Genomic DNA, 16863 nt, shown 5'->3' with positions numbered 1-16863 from the left:
ATCGTCGACGTACGCGAAAACAAACGTCAGTCCCCGTGTTACAACGTCGATAAATCTCCGAAAAGTTTGTGCGGCATTTCTTAACCGAAATGGCATGCGAGTGAACTCAAACAGGCCAAATGATGTCGTTATGGCGGTCTTGGAGATGTCTTCTGTGGCTACAGGAATTTGGTGGTATGCTTTCGTGAGGTCTATTTTCGAAAAAAATAGTAGATCCTCTTAGGTTGACAGTAAAGTCTTGAATGTTGGGCAATGGGTAGCGGTCAGGGAGCGCGGCCAAATTTAAAGCACGGTAATCCTCACAAGGCTTCCAGTCGCCAGTTTTCTTGGGAACCATGTGGAGGGGCGAGGACCAACAGCTCGAGGATAACCTAACGATTTCCATTTCCAACATATGTTCGAATTCTTGCCGGGCGATGCGAAGTTTTTCAGGGGATAATCGCCGGGAACTGCATGAGTAGGTTGACCGCGGGTGGCAATACGGTGTACAACGTCATGCGTGGCAGGTTTGGTCCAGTCATTAGAGGCAGTCATTATCATGAATTCTTTGATAAGATTTGTGTACGGCTCGGGTACGCAGCATTTGATCGTGAAGGCAAAAGAGGAGATGGTTGTAGGCTTGCCCATTACGGAGAGTCCGGTGGTAGAATCAATGAGTTTCTTGTGTGCCATGTCAACCAAAAGTGTGAAATGGGATAAGAAGTCCGCACCCAGGATGGCATGGCTGACTGGTGCAACGAGAAATACCCAACGAAATGTTCGCCGATTGCCTAGTTCGGCAAGGAATCTTCTCCTATATACAGGGATGCTGCTACCGTTTACAGCTCGTAGGTAACAGATGGGAAGGGAGCCTTTGTCAGCGGTTTGCGAAGGAGCAATGCTGACCTCGGCCCCTGTATCGATGAGAAACTGAACATTTGAAAGTCCGTCTTTGAGGAAAAACAGGCGACTGTCAGAAGGTTTTGAAGGAGCACTCGTCGCCGCTAGTGTTCCCTGGTTTCGTTTCGCGACCATCCGAAAGGCTGCGTGCAGCGTTCTGCTCTGGAACCAAATTTGCGATGGTACCAGCAAGGTTAAACGTCGGGAGACTGGCTCCTCGAAGGGAAAAAATGTCGCGATTGTGATGATCGGCTACGAGATCGATCAGATCGGGACGAGTTACGGGATGGCCCTGAATGACGAGTAATGGAGCTTGCGACGAGTGTGGACAGGTTCTTGACTTCCTCACGAAGGTCCGTCATTTCTTCAGAGGAGGCGAATCTCTGCTGTTGTGGTTCAGAGAGCTGATGCATGTTCGAGTTGTGCACAGATGCTTGTGGTGGCGCGACCTCCATGATTTTGTCGGCGTGCAGTGCCAGAGCGGGCAGGGTTAAATCGGCTGCCGTGGTAAGCAGCCTCTGGACAGTGGAAGTAAGTCGTTGTAGAAAAAGTTATTTTAGTAATGTTGTATCAAACGTCGCTGCGCGCTCGCCAAGAAGGGCCTGCATGTGACGAAGTAACTGTGAAGGTCGCCGATCTCCAAGCTCTTCTGCTGCCAACAGCTGCTGCAGGCGCTTACGTTCCGAAACCGTCGTTCGTTCTAGGATTGCCGCTTTCAGCGCGTCGTACGGTGCAGCGGTGGGCGGATTTGAGAGACTGTCATAGACTTCCAATGCTACTTCGTTGGGAAGGGCAGCTACCAGGTGGCCGAAACGGGTCGTTTGTGACGTGACGTTAGAAACGCCGAATCGGGCTTCTACCTGTAGAAACCAGATTTCCGGGTGCTGTGGCCAGAACGGCGGGAGGCGTACAGCGTAGTGGTTGACGGTATGGGGAGGCTCACCCGTACGATTCGTTCCTTGCGTGTTCGTGGCCATCACGTCCGGGTCACCAGTGTGGTGGCGAAGCAAGGAAAAAAATCGAACACGACGAAGCTCGGACCTAGACTATTTTTATATCACCGTCACGCGCTTGTTGCCATTTAGCCCCGCGCACCCGCATTCGGTGGACATCCTTTTCTTTGATGCTCTGTCACCACAAACCCTTTCCAGACCAGGCAGAGCCCGACAGACTGCAGAATTCACCACTCCCATGCAGCTCCGCAGTAATGCACTCTGCAGCACTCGGTAATATAGAGTTATTTTAAAGCACCAGCCTGTGCCTAATATGCGCACTCTTCCAGATCCCACTCAGGCAACCAGCTCGTCTGGCCCTTCACTCCAGTGCAGCTCCGTCGCAGCGAGCCGTGCTGTGCTTGGTAAGAGGTTATCTCGTCATGGTGCACTTCTGTGTCTAATAATGAAACCTTTCCAGACCAGGCAGAGCCCGACAGACTACAGAATTGACCACTCCCATGCAGCTCCGCAGTAATTCACTCTGCAGCACTCGGTAATATAGAGTTATTTGAAAGCACCAGCCTGTGCCTAATATGTGCACTCTTCCAGGTCCCACTCAGGCAACCAGCTCGTCTGGCCCTTCACTCCAGTGCAGCTCCGTCGCAGCGAGCCGTGCTGTGCTTGGTAAGAGGTTATCTCGTCATGGTGCGCTTCTGCGTCTAATAATGAAACCTTTCCAGACCAGGCAGAGCCTGACAGAGTGGAGAATTCACCACTCCCATGGAGCTCCGAAGTAATGCACTCTGCAGCACTCGGTAATATAGAGTTATTTTAAAGCACCAGCCTGTGCCTAATATGCGCACTCTTACAGACCCAAGTCAGGCAACCAGCTCTTCTGGTCTTTTCGCTGGCCACTGTGGTCTAGGTCAACACTGTAAGTGTCCCGTTTTGCTTTCGCCACTTTTTGAAACATATTTGAGTGAACCTCTATTGCCATTAGATAATACAATCTGTCCCAGAAGGATCAGTTTATTGAATTCTTGGTCTCTTTAAAAGCTATAGTCTTTGCTTCGTGTGTGTGGCATACCAATCTAACCATTTTTATTTCTAATGACTCGGGAGGTGTGGCAAACTGGAACACACATATCAAGCGGAGGTTTCAAGAGAATTCTTCATGGCTGTTTTGCGTTTTTCATGCTATTTTAGCCTTTCGAACTTGCAAGGTTATCAAGGATTTTACGTGAAGACATTTAGTACAGAACATTTTACATGACTAGTAAAAGAATAACGTAATTGGTGGTCATAAGTTTCACTGGCTTTGACAGTGCCTAAATGGTAAAGCAGCAGAAGAAAATTCAGGCTTCACTCCACACCTTACCTGGTATGCTACTGGTTAGTGGTGCTTGTACTGGTTAAATCGTATCGCACTTATTGCAACAGTTTTCAATCTCACTGACTTGTCGCCATTTTTATAGCTGGTCCAAACCATCCCGCACCTGTTTGCCGCAAGCTCACGAAAATGCTCGAGGACGTTATCAAGCGACTCCAGGTGAGAATTTCCAGCTACAGAAAGACGATAGCCAGAGTGCAGAAACAGCAGCTGAAGACGCCTCAGAGAGCTTTTCAAACTCTGGAAATAATTCGGCATTATGTTTCTCAATAGGTATTTCACCTCATATCATCCCATGTAAAGAATAGGTCGAAGGGCAAGGGGACGCGATTTCCGCTGTGACTGAAGAAATTTGCGCTCCATCTAAATTTTCATGGACCGGGGGCATACCGATTTATTTCTTCAGCGTTCACGCTACCATCTCGGCGTTCACTACGAAGGTGGCTCGCCAACGTCAAAATGACGCCAGGTATCATTCCAGGCATCATGTCATCGATTGCGTCAAAAACAATGTGATGGAATGAACGCGACCGCATTTGTACCTTAGTATTTGACGAGATGATATTGAAAAAGAACTTGTCATACGATGTGGCGCAGGATATTGTCCTCGGATTGGAAGATGATTGTGTTGAGCGAACTTCCAGTATTGCTGACAGAGCCCAGGTTTTCCTCCTCTCTGGAGCTTGTAGGAGGTGGGTGCAACCTGTAGCATGTACTAATGGGGATACGTCAACACCATTCTCTGTAACTCGTAACCTGCTTATGTCATTGATTGAGCAGCTGACGGACATTGGCATTACTGTCAAAGCAGCGGTCTGTGACCAGGGTGCCTCCAACGTAAGTTTGGCGCATCAACTTGGAGTGTGTGTTGAGCAGCCATCCTTCAAAGTAAGAAATGAAAGTGTCTATATTATTTTTGATGTCCCGCACCAGATGAAGACCACCCGTAACAACCTGCAAGCCCACAAGCTTCACATCGGGAGTGAAACTGTAGACTGAAACTACATTGTGCAACTTTACCACTCCACGCATGAGATGCGACTACGAGTAGCCCCTAAACTGACAGACCGGCATATGTACCAGAAACCTTTAAGTAACATGAAGGTGAAACGTGCGACTCATGTCCTCAGTTCATCAGTATGCGTTGCACTTTTAGCTCTTGTGTATGCCAGACAGCTCCCTGAGGCGGCCATGTCCACGGCATACTTTTGTGACCGTATGAACAAACTTTTTGACTGTCTTAACAGCTTGAGACCAAAAAAATCTGAACAAAAGTTACATTTTGCGATTTGAAAGGGCGACACTGAAATCGTTGATTTCCTTTGCAACCAACTTCCATGGGTGGCAGCCTGGAAGTTTGAGGGTAGACGGCAGCCATAAACAGTCACTGGGTGGCAGGATACTATCAGGGCCGTCCTCATGCTCTGGGAGGATATTTCTGAGAAATATAACTACAGCTTTCTTTTGACACGGCGACTGCAGCAAGATGCCCTCGAAAATATTTTCGGGCAGATGAGGCAGCAATACGGATGCAATATCAATCCTAATGTGTATCAGTTTACTTGTGGACAGAAGCACATTGGGATTAGGAAGCTCCTAAAACTCTCGGAAAAGGGAAATGTTGAAGATGACAACACTATCTCCTTCAGGAGATGTCCCCGTTTTCACTAGAGACAACCTCAATCGCTGATGCCGTGGAATGTGCCCCCGTGGACGACTTCCCTCCATTGGACGATATTTCGGAACTTGCATCAAGTAAAAACTCTAACATAGTAGACGACTCTGCCACCTATTATGTTGCAGGATTTCTAATCAAGCTGTTCCTGGAAAAAAGCTCACAGGGTTGTCTCTGTTCTGGGTCACTGAGGGAAGGGTCTGACAACTTGAACTGGCCCCACCAGAATTTTACAATGCTTAAAGCCTTTCATATTCCAGGAAAGGTGTTCGGCAACTTAACTGTGCCTTCGGAGGCTACTTTCATTTACATTCAGAGCCTGGAATCTCACTTTATGTGTCTTATAGAAAGCGTAGCACTCCTGCGCAATGTCTGTGATGTTTTGTATCACCATCTGTCGCGTATTGTTTTTTTTTTTTTTGCATTTATGCTCCGAGGAGTATCAGCGGAGGTTTTTGAAGATGTTTTGCAGGGTGCGGTTGTGCTGGCATGTGCGCTTTATTAATCAAAACTTGGAAAAAGTTCGGTTTCATTCTCCTGTTGCTGGTGCTCAACTAGACAAGTTCAAAGCTTAGTATGGTATGGTGTTTCAGGCGCCAATGAAAGAACGATTTTTAATTGGGTTGTGCAGTTTGCATGCCGATTATATTTCTGGTGTTTTGCAACTTTATAATGCAGGACATAGCTTTTTTTTTGTTTTTTTATATATACGGGATGAGGACGTTTTGTAGCAAAGTGATCTTTGATGGGTGCGTGCGTGGAGTATATGCCGAACATGTCCGATATGTTAATGTTTTAATCAATGTGCCTTGTATATTGACCAAATGTTGTGTGATTACTTTGGTAACACCCCGCAGGGGGCACCTGTGAAAGCAGGTGTTTGGAGAGTGGCGTCTCCACGGACCCCGAGCCATGCGGGTTCGCCCGCCCACGTCTGGCTGTGCGTGGCTGTCCCGTGTCTGGGGAAAAGGGCATCCTGGTGGTTGAGCCGAGCCCGGGGTAGGTTTGGACCCTTCGGGGCCCCCCGGGCGAGGCAATACACCACTTCGGCCCCCGATTCTCATAGACGGGAGTCCTGGTAAGGCCTGGAGAGGATGATTCAGTCTAGTCGCCCCATCTTCTACTATCCCCTCCCTTCTTTCACCCTTGTCTTCTCCTCGTTTTCACTCTTCTCATTTCTCTTCTTTCCTTTTCAACTCCTTTGGCGGCAAGGGCGAACCTTGGGTGGCGACAGACACCTTGTCCAAAACCACACTTGGTTATAGAGACTGGGCAGCACTCATAGAGTAACGTCTTCAGCCCAGCCCTTCTTGTTATAAAGCGTTGCCTATTCCATTGTTGGGCTCGATGGTGGGCGGTGCACCACAGTTTCAGAAAACCCTCCCCCTTTATATGAGTTCCAAGCTTAAACCTTTTGATCGGGCCCCCAAAAGGGTCCGCACCGATGCATATCTACCACCTTTGGACAAGAACCACACTGACTACGTCACTAAGTTTTTCATTGTACATTCCGAAGTTGAGACGAAACCAATGTCGAAACTCTCCCCTTTCCTTGTGGCTAAGGTCCTAAAAGACTTGGTAGAGGAAACGTTTAATGCAAAAAAGACTTTTTCTGGAGACCTTTTGGTAGAAGTATTTGAGAAAAATCAGGCAGCAGCGTTGCTCTGCCTCAACCATATCCTTGACATGAAAGTAAGCGTCTCTGCACACCGTACGCTCAACACCATTCGTGGTGTTATATCTGAGGATTACCCGATGAAGAGTCAGGAGGAAGAGATTCTTGAAGGCATGCGCAGCCAGGGTGTTGTTGCTGTAAAGCCCATCACCATCCGTAGGGATGACAAAGAACTTCCTACGCGACACTTGGTCCTTACCTTTGAGCTTAACAGCCTGCCTTCTTCCGTGAAAGCGGGGTACTTGAATTGTAGGGTCCTGCCTTACATACCTAATCTTGTCCGTTGTTTCCGTTGTCAGCGCTTTGGGCACGGCTCGCGGTCATGCCGTGGCCGTGAGACATGTGCCAGGTGTGGTAGCTCCGAGCACAACGCTGACAGCTGTCATGAAGACATGAAATGTGTCAATTGTAAAGGCAAGCACCCTGCATATTCTAGGTCATGTGAACACTTCAAAAGGGAAAAGGAAATTCTGACCCTGAAGGTGAAGGAAAACATCTCTTATCCCGAAGCAAAGCGTCGCCTCTTGGGTTTTCAGAGGGGCTCTTTTGCCGAGGTGGTGCGCCAGGGACCTGCACCACCTATGGCGTCTGTGGGAACGCAAGTGTCTTATGAGGACCTCGCTCAACCACTTAAGTCCTCTGGTCCCAAACTACAGGTGCAACTCCCAGGGCGTGCTATCTCAGCTGCCCGGGCAGGTGCCCTCCCCAACCGTGCGAAAGGCTCGGATTTATTTTCCGAGCAGACGGAGGCCACCCCGTCGCAGAAGAAAGGCACCTCTGGAGCAGTGCACACTGCTCCACCTCGAGATGACAGGGTGGATCTCGGTCCGTCGGGATCCACCCGAGCACAGGGGTCTGCGTTCCCTGCACAGGGTTCTGCACCCCCTGCTTCTCCGTTCCAGCCACCACGAGGTCGGGGACTTGGTCCCTCTGCCCCTGGTGAATCTCGGAAACCGGGGGAGCCGTCGAGGTTACAGGCCTCCAAGGAGGAGCCCCTTTGGCTCCAGCTGAGCCAATGGACGAGAGTGGGTCAAGGTCCGACGAGGACAGACCCCACTCGAGCTCCGAATCTCTACTTCCGGCCTCCGGTGGCACCACAGGCAGGCCAAATGACACCTCCAAAAAGAAAAATGCTCCGCGTGTAAAGATAGATTTTAAGTCGTAAAAAATTTGCTTACTCTTGACAGTTATTTTTAATTTTATTTTTTTATTATAAACGTTACAATGATTAACAATTTTAGCATTATGCAGTGGAATTGTCGCGGCCTTTTTCGTAACATTGATGACATACATTTTTTTTTTTTTTATGAGCTCCGTCCTGTGGCCTTGTGCCTACAGGAGACTTATCAGAGTGACACCCACACAAAAGTGCTACATCGTCATCAGGTTTTCCGAAAGGACCGCATTTCATCAAATTCTTCGGGTGGTGTAGCAGTGGTAGTGCGGAGTGGAGTTGCCTGTGCTCCAGTCCCTCTACAGACTCCACTTGAGGCAGTTGCAGTTCGAATTCTTCTTGACCGCCTCATTACCCTTGTATCGCTCTATTTGTCACCCAACACTCCGCTGCATTTGCAAGAACTTCAGGGACTCGTCGGCCAGCTGCCCGAGCCCTTTTTAATTCTTGGCGATTTTAATTCCCACCACCCCTTGTGGGGTAGTCCTCGACAGGACTCTCGTGGTGGAGTCATTGAGCGACTAATATTATCATCCGGGTTATGTCTTTTGAACCAAAAAAAGCTACATATTTTATTGCCGCCCATAACACTTTTACAGCTATTGATTTGTCCTTATCGTCACCATCATTACTCCCATGTTTTTCATGGCAAGTTTTAAACAACCCTTTTGTCAGCGATCATTTTCCAATTGTTTTAGAAAGCATTAAACCGGTTCCATCGATTCCGACTCGCCTTCCTAGGTGGAAGTTGGAAAATGCCGACTGGTCTATTTTTGAATTAGAGGCTGTGATTGATCCATCTTTGCTTCGTACTATGAGCCCCGACAATGCGACAGTTTATGTCACTAAATGTATAATTAGTGCGGCTTCGAATCCTATTCCTCAAACATCTGGACATCTTCCTAAGAGGTGCGAACCGTGGTGAACTAAGGAGTGCACAACCACTCGCAAGGACCAGAATAAAGCCTGGGGAGTTTTTCGTCGGTACCCTACCGATCAAAACCTAATTGCATTCAAGAAAAGTAGGGCTAAGGCAAATCGGACACGAAAACAGGCTAAAAGGTTCTGATGGACCAAATATGCTTATTCTATAAATAGCCTTGTTCCAGCGAAGGAAGTGTGGGACCGCCTGCGAAAAGTCCGAGGCGACTATCAACCTTTCCGAATCCCTCTTTTTCCCTTGCCTGCCGTATCTCTCAAAGATCAGCCAAATGTTCTTGGTATGCACTTCCAACATATGTCTAGTTCTTCCAACTTTAGTGTAAAGTTTAAAAAGTTTCAGTTTACTGCTGAAAAGCAATCAATCTCGATGTCAGGATATGACCGGGCAGCCTACAATAGACCGTTCAGTATGTGCGAACTGGAAGTGGCGCTGGGTGTAAAAAAGCAGTCTGCACCAGGTCCAGACAGGATTCATTACGAAATGCTGAGGCACTTGTCCCCAGCATCATTAAGTCATTTGCTTATGTTTTTTATATCATCTATGGAAAGTAGCTGCTTTTCCTCGATGCTGGAAAAGCGCCCACATCATTCCTCCTCTGAAGCCTGGTAAAGACCCCTCCCTTCCAACGAGTTACCGTCCCATTGCGCTCACTAGTTGTCTTGGGAAGACTTATGAATGGCTCATCAACCGGCGTCTGGTGTATTTTCTCGAGGAAGAAAATATTTTGGACATTAATCAGTGGGGATTTCGGGAGGGACGATAAGCCACAGACCATTTGGTTCGTTTGGAGACTTTTACCCGTGAGGCATTTGTACATCGGCAGCATTGTGTCTCGGTATTCTTCGATCTGCAAAAGGCCTATGATACCACATAGAGGTATGGAATTCTTCGGGATCTGCACAACTATGGGGTACGAGGCCGCATGCTCCAGTGTATACAGAATTTTTTAAGCGACCGGATTTTTCAGGTCAGCTTGGGTTCCACACTGTCCGATGTGTTTCCCCAGGAAAATGGAGTCCTTCAGGAAAAAGTTTTAAGTGTTACTCTGTTTGCCGTAAAAATTAACAGTCTTGCAAGTGTGATACAACCGTCTGTGTTTTACTCATTGTATTTAGATGATGTGCAGATCTCCGTTTCTCCTTGCAACCTCTCCAGCTGTGAACGACAACTACAACTTACACTCAATAGGATGAGCAAATGGGCAGATGAAAACGGTTTCACTTTTTCTCCCCAAAAAACTGTCTGCGTTCCCTTTTCGCTCCGCCGGGGATTGTCCCTTGATCCTTCTTTGCATTTAAACCACATTGACATACCTGTTCGCCAACAACACAAATTTCTGGGCACAATTCTCGACAAGAAGCTCACTTTTGTACCTCATTAGAAGGAATTGAAGCGCATATGTTTAAAATCATCCAACATTCTCAAGGTGTTGTCCCACAACTCGTGGGGGTCCGACAGGCGCTGCCTCCTGCGACTCTACAATTCCTTAGTTCGGTCTCGCCTCGACTATGGTGCAATTGTGTATGGATCTGCACGTCCATCTACACTAAAGATGCTGGATCCTGTTCATCACCTGGGGCTCCGACTGGCTACAGGTGCTTTTCGCACATCACTGTGTTGAGTTTGTATGCAGAAACCTGTCAGATGTCTCTCGAGAAGCGTAGACAGTACCTTAGCCTTTCTTATGCTTGCAGGGTCTATTCTGACCCGCAACATCCACCCTACACTACCATCCGTACCTGTCGATTTTCTGAACTCTTTGAAAACAAGCCGCGTATCGTGCGTCCTATTAACTTCCGCATTCAAAGCCTTTGTGCCTCCCTCCAGTTTCCACTGAATGATGCTGTCATACTAAAGCACAAAGAAAAAGTTTCTCCGTGGGACGAATTGCCGATTTTCTGCAACTGGTCGCTCACAAAGTATGATAAACGGGCTATTTCCCCTCAAGCCCTGCAGCAGGAGTTTCAGTCGTTGCAGGAGACATATTGAGATTATACTGAATTCTATACTGATGGGTCGAAATCTTCATCTTTTGTTGGTTGTGCCGTATATTCTGGTTCCTTTGAGAAAGCTTTGCGAATGGATTGTATGGCAAGCATTTTCTCTGCAGAGCTTTATGGTGTCTCTCTAACCATTGAACATATCATAAGTAACAAAATATTAAAGGCTATCCTTTTTGTCGATTCACAAAGCGTGATACAGGCTGTCTGTTCTAGAGTTCCCACAAAGAACCTTCTTGTACTACATATACGGTCCAAAATAAACCGGCCTCTCGAACTCGGACACACCATAATATTCTGCTGGCTGCCCAGTCATGTTGGAATTCCAGGGAATGAGCAAGCAGATAAACTGGCTGCAGGTGCAAAGGACTCGGCAACAGCTCTTGGGTTACCCTATCAGGACGTTAGGCCCCTTTGGAAGAAATCACTTTTGAAGGCATGGCAGTTGGAGTGGGACGCGGAGTGTAACAATAAACTTCATGTCATTAAGCCCATCTTGGCTCTGTGGGAGAGCTCATTCCTTAAGGAACGTCGACTGGAAGTTCTATTATGCCGCCTGAGGATTGGCCATTCACGTCTGACTCATCTACTTCTTCTTTGTGGCGAAGACGAAAAGCTCTCTGCTCATTGTGGAGAAGTACTTACAGTTTTGCACATTTTATGGCATTGTAGATTTCATCACCAACATCGCCGACAAAGTTTTCCTGAACTTTTTAGAGGTCACCTTCCATTTCATCCCATGTTTTTGCTTGGTGATCATCCTTTAGTGCCACTTAACCGTGTTTTTGACTATCTTAAAAAGACCGGATATATACATCAGCTGTAACTTTTACCATGAAAACTTTAATATCTCTTTCCTAGTAAAGCCGTCTTAAGTAATTTTGTCTGGCGCAGTATAGCCAAAGTCGCTCTTGCGCCATTAAACCCCAATCATCATCAACTTTGGTAACAGATTTTTTGTATATTTTTATTACCTAACACTGTTAGGAGGTTCGACCTTAGCTGCCTCTTCTTGCTGTAACTTCCCACAGGCCCTGTACTAGCATTGCTTTATTTTCTGCAGTACACTCATTGTGTTGAATATGGATGGGAATGTTGAATATTTCCTGGGTCTGTATGAGGTCCTTTTTTTAGCCTACGAGGAGTGTTAGACTACTCCAAATAGTGTACTGAATATTGACATTGAATCTGCGTCTTTGAATTCTGTGCAGTCTAGGCTGTGTTCTAATAGCGTTAACGACCTAATCTTCGCGTGGACCTAATTTTCGCAAATATCGCGATTTGATCAAGTTCACAAGAAATTGGTAACGTGAATAAGTTTCCCTATGGACATGAATACATGCAATGTCACTCACGGTGGTGAAAGTTTGTGCCCGCGAAATATTCCCGAAACTGTCAAATCACTAGATGTTGAGTTCGCAACACTAAAGTCGCTTGCAGTACTTATTAATGATAGCTATGGTCACATATCCACATTACTGAAACTGCTCAGCATTGTGACAACCAATGATTAATTCAATCAAACCGTTTAGCATCACTGGAAAGTTCTGGATTAAAGTGCTGGTAAATGTGGAACTCTCGCAACGTTTCTTCTTGTTATGAATGTGTGTGCCCTCATGAAGTTCTGTTCTGAATTCTGAATTGTTCAAGTCTGTTTATGATTGACCTCAAAATAAATCATTCTGAAGCACTTTTTTTTTGTTGCCCGAAAATAATTCGTAAACACTGTGGGAGCCGAGGGTGAAAGACGAGGCAGAGAGCACGTGACAGGCGGTCGGCGGAGAAGTCACGAGCTGGCGCAGGACATTGCGAGCTGAGCGAGGCTGGAAGCTGGACAAAGAACGACGGAGCCGGGGCTGCCTAGCCTGGCCCATAACGAACCCCGGAGCGGTCCACCAGCGAGGTCTGGAGCAAGACCGGTGGAAACGGCGAGCCCTGGCCATATGACCTGGGCTACGACGATCCCGGGGTGGTTCCGCAGCGAGACTCGGGCATTGATAGCCCGGGACAGCCAGCCTACGCAGCGCTGGTGTGGGAAAGGCGATCCGCAGGCCTGGACACGGACCCCGACTGTGAGCTCTAATCGACGGGCGACAACAAAGGTCGGCGGGCCTGGACTACAGGCTCTCGACGACGGGCAACCGAGAGGTACAGTTAACCCATTCGCTGTCTTCTCGTTGCAATGTGTGATTCCCTGGGTGACGGGCGGACCGCATACCGATCGGGCGACGATTATTAGTATAGAGGGACCTCCCCCGTAAAGAAACCCCACATTAAAATGGCGCCCAACGTGGGGCCCGTTCGGTACGCCTCTGCTTCTAGTCGTCCCCAGAGAGTCCCATGGATTCGTTGAGCGGGTTGTTCACTAACGCTAACGATGCCCGTTGAGACAAAGTATTTCGGAATTTTGGTGACTTGTCTCACTGCAGAGCTCAGCAGGTGTCTCCTCGAATCGAGTACTTAAAGGTCTCGAAGGACGAGGTTGCGGACGTCCTTTCTCCGGTACCCCAGAATAGTGGTTGGCAGAAGGTGACGCAACCGGGGGGAACACGAGGAGCGCGGTTAAGATGTAAGAAAGTAGTCTTCGGAGGCAGAGGAGAGGCACGGCAGGTTCGCTGGAAGGCAGGATAGCGACTGGCAGGAGGGAAAACAGCCAGGACTTATTGCATATTTAGGATTTAGGCTTGGAGTGATGCGGTGAGCCAGTAAGCGCTTGTCGAGGCCCGGGGTGCAGATGGGTTTTTGTCAGTGGGTGTCGGAAAGGTTGCGGGAATTGCAGTCGGCACCGGGAACACTGGCGGACGAGATTGTCAGCGGGTGTTGCATAAACTGGCGTAAATTGCAGTTGACACCGGGAACGCTGGCAGGCGAGTTAAGGAGCAGTATGATTTGTAACCGCTGGGCCAAGACGGCTAGTTACTTCGCGTCACTCCAACCGACGAAAGGCAGAGGGACGACTCTCCCTTGAGGGGGTCGTTCCGAGAAAGCTACGAAATGTTTTATAGGATACCTTTTCGGCTTCACTCTGGCCGGTCATGGCAGTGACAGCAAGACTTTTAATAAGTTATGTCGCGTCACGACCTGGCCGGGGATGAGGCGGTAGACATTTAGGTGGCTTATAGTTGTCCAGCTTGCCTTGAGGCGTGAACGGTTTAAGCGGGCTTGCTCGCTGAGCTACCGCCCCCTCCGAGGACCGAGCAGTCCCTAGAGCTCGTATGCACGTAGACGGAATGGGACGCTGACGTTTACATTGAGTAGCACATGGTATATGTAGCCGTTGCGGAATCGCGGGTATGGTATTTGGTCATCCCGCCACAGGCTTTGGATCCCTTCGCTTGCGCAAAAGATGGACTAGGTTTACGCCATCGTTACCTGTTCTGAAGGAAACTCACGCTTTGAGCAACGCAGCTAGTGGTTTTGCCGCATCGCTTGCTCCGAGGTGAGAAGGGCACCCGAGGTATAAAGACGCGAGCGTCGTGTCTTACTTCTAGGCTTACTCGACGAGATACAAACGAGGAGGCTTGCCCGGTTCACATCGCTGACTTGAAAGGATACTACCGTCGTCGCGATGGGGAAGACGCATAGCATGAGGTTGCGGTAGGACACAAGAAATCCCCTGTTCTTGGCAACCCACGAGCGAGCTGTGGAATGCAGACTTGCTGAGTTGGCCGCATGGTACACGAACCCGTCGGCAAGCAATTTGGCGGTGGAGACTATGGTCCCTGCCACAATCTGCGGCAGAGTATTTGTTCGTTGTGTGTTGTTTTAACACTTTGTTCTGCGCAGAGTAGCTTCCTGGAAAGACGGCCATAGACGGCGTAACTTAGGAAACCCACCGGGATGGAAGACGGGCCCATTCGTTTTCCCAAGTGCTCAGGGTGGCTGACAGTTGTTCGGCCTGACGAACGGTTCAGGCGGGCAGTTCTAAGCCCGCTGTGACCTCTAAGCGGAACGGGGCAAGTCCGTCTGCGTCGGTCGGACCAGCTTAGAGCAAGCCCCCTGCTGCATCGCGGTGAGTGGGACAGCGAGCGACAGACAGGTCGGCATTGTCTGCCGGCTTCGCTAGCCACCACCACCTACGCCGCTTTCGGACGCTGCAACGTGGCCACTCCAGCAACAGCAACAGCGGCCGCCCATGAAGCTCCCCGGCTCCCTGAAGCCCATGAAGTCCCCCGAAGTCCGGGCCTTGAGGGGGGGAGAGTGTGGGAGCCGAGATTGAAGGACGAGGCAGAGAGCACGTGACAGGCGGCCGGCGGAGGAGACACGAGCTGGCGCGAGACATTGCGGGCTGAGCGAGGCTGGTAGCTGGACAAGGAACGTCGAAACCAGGCTGCCTAGCCTGGCCCATAACGGACCCCGGAGCGGTCCACCAGCGAGGTCTGGAGCAAGACCGGTGGAAACGGCGAGCCCGGGCCATATGACCTGGGCTACGACGATCCCGGGGTGGTTCCGCAGCGAGACTCGGGCATTGATAGCCCGGGACAGACAGCCTACGCAGCGCTGGCGTGGGAAAGGCGATCCGCAGGCCTGGACACGGACCCCGACTGTGAGCTCTGATCGACGGGCGACAACAAAGGTCGGCGGGCCTGGACTACCGGCTCTCGACGACGGGCAACCGAGAGGTACAGTTAACCCATTCGCTGTCTTCTCGTTGCAGTGTGTAACTCCCTGGGTGACGGGCGGAACGGATACCGATCGGGTGGCGATTATTATTAATAGAGGGACCTCCCCCATAAAGAACCCCATAACACGTAAACAAACAGAAGCAGTATGACAAGAATAGATATCTTCATATTTCACAGCAGTAACGACAATAATTTTTGCTCTTTCGTGGTGTGAAGCCCCTAATCAGATGCATTTGTGCCATCAAGTAAGAGAAGCCGCGCGACAGCAAGCTCGGCAAAAAACAAAGCGCCGGAAACGAAGCCGAAACTGAGACCACCGGAACCGGAATCAAGAATAAGCTTTTCTCATCGACCGTTTGGCGCGCTAGTTGTTATACGTGACGCTGGGGCCTACGGTAGTGTCAGCGCTTTACCTTGTGTAGATTACTCTATGACAGACTGGCCTACTGCTGGGGACGAGGTTTTGCTTGTACGACCTAGTTCACACACGCAGTCCGTATCAGGCGAATAGACGTAGCACTTTTTGTTTATGTACAGTTTGTTGTAACGTATCGAAAACTGAAGGCCACTTTGTTTTCCAAATTCATACAATTTATTCGCACGGTTTTTGTCGCCATACAAAATTCTTCATTGACGAACCCCCAAAGGCTTTAAGCGTCTTCCTCGATGCTAGAATTTCGTCTCGGAAAATAAACGAAAAAAAAAAAAAAAAAAAACTATAACCGGCCTACACTTCCCGGAGACGAAACTGCCCAGCCTCTGGGCACGAGGTATAATAATAATAATAATCCTTTATTTGTATAATGCCCCAGAACAACCTATTGGTTACAGTGTGGTGGCACATAAAAAGTTTAAAAAGAGAAAAAAAAAAAGAACACCTAAAACAGTACACAATCTCAAGCCCCCCCCCCCCCCCCCCGACATATTCTCTCGAAATTAAAATATTTCACAATCATAAACCAAAAATATGCATATCAAGTAGTCGTTTGAACGCAGCAAAATTTAAGAATATGTCTACATGAGTCGGAAATTCATTTAAACAAATTTGCATTCTAGCCAAAAGGGAACGGTCTCGTTTGGATAGATCTATAAAACACGCATGAGTTTCTAACGACTCGGGCCGGTACATGAAAGTTCAAAGACGACACAAGATTGCTATCAATTTGGCCGTGAAACACTTTGTATAAAAATATAATGTCACGAGCAATCCTTCTTTTTGAAAGGTTCTGGAGTGAAAGTTCTCTAAGAAGGTATTCATAATCAAAATAACATTTTCTATCAAAATATCTGTCGTAAACAAGGCGTATAAATCGCTTCTGAACTCTTTCTATCCGTGCAGCGTCGGTCATTGTTAGCGAATTCCACACTGAACTACAAAACTCAAGTTTAACTCGTACAAGGGAACAAAACAATCGAACTACGCACATTATATATTTTTTTTTAAATCATGCGTCAAACGTGATATCATCCCCATTGTTCTAAAGGCAGAAGCAACAATTTGTGTAACATGATATGAAAAGGTAAGATTACTATTGACATAAACACCAAGGGCACGAAGTTGTTCCCC

The sequence above is a fragment of the Ixodes scapularis genome, unplaced genomic scaffold (genome assembly GCF_016920785.2).
Source record: "Ixodes scapularis isolate PalLabHiFi unplaced genomic scaffold, ASM1692078v2 PGA_scaffold2__306_contigs__length_199485367, whole genome shotgun sequence".
In the NCBI taxonomy this organism is placed as follows: Eukaryota; Metazoa; Arthropoda; class Arachnida; order Ixodida; family Ixodidae; genus Ixodes; species Ixodes scapularis.
This window is presented reverse-complemented; position numbering follows the sequence as displayed.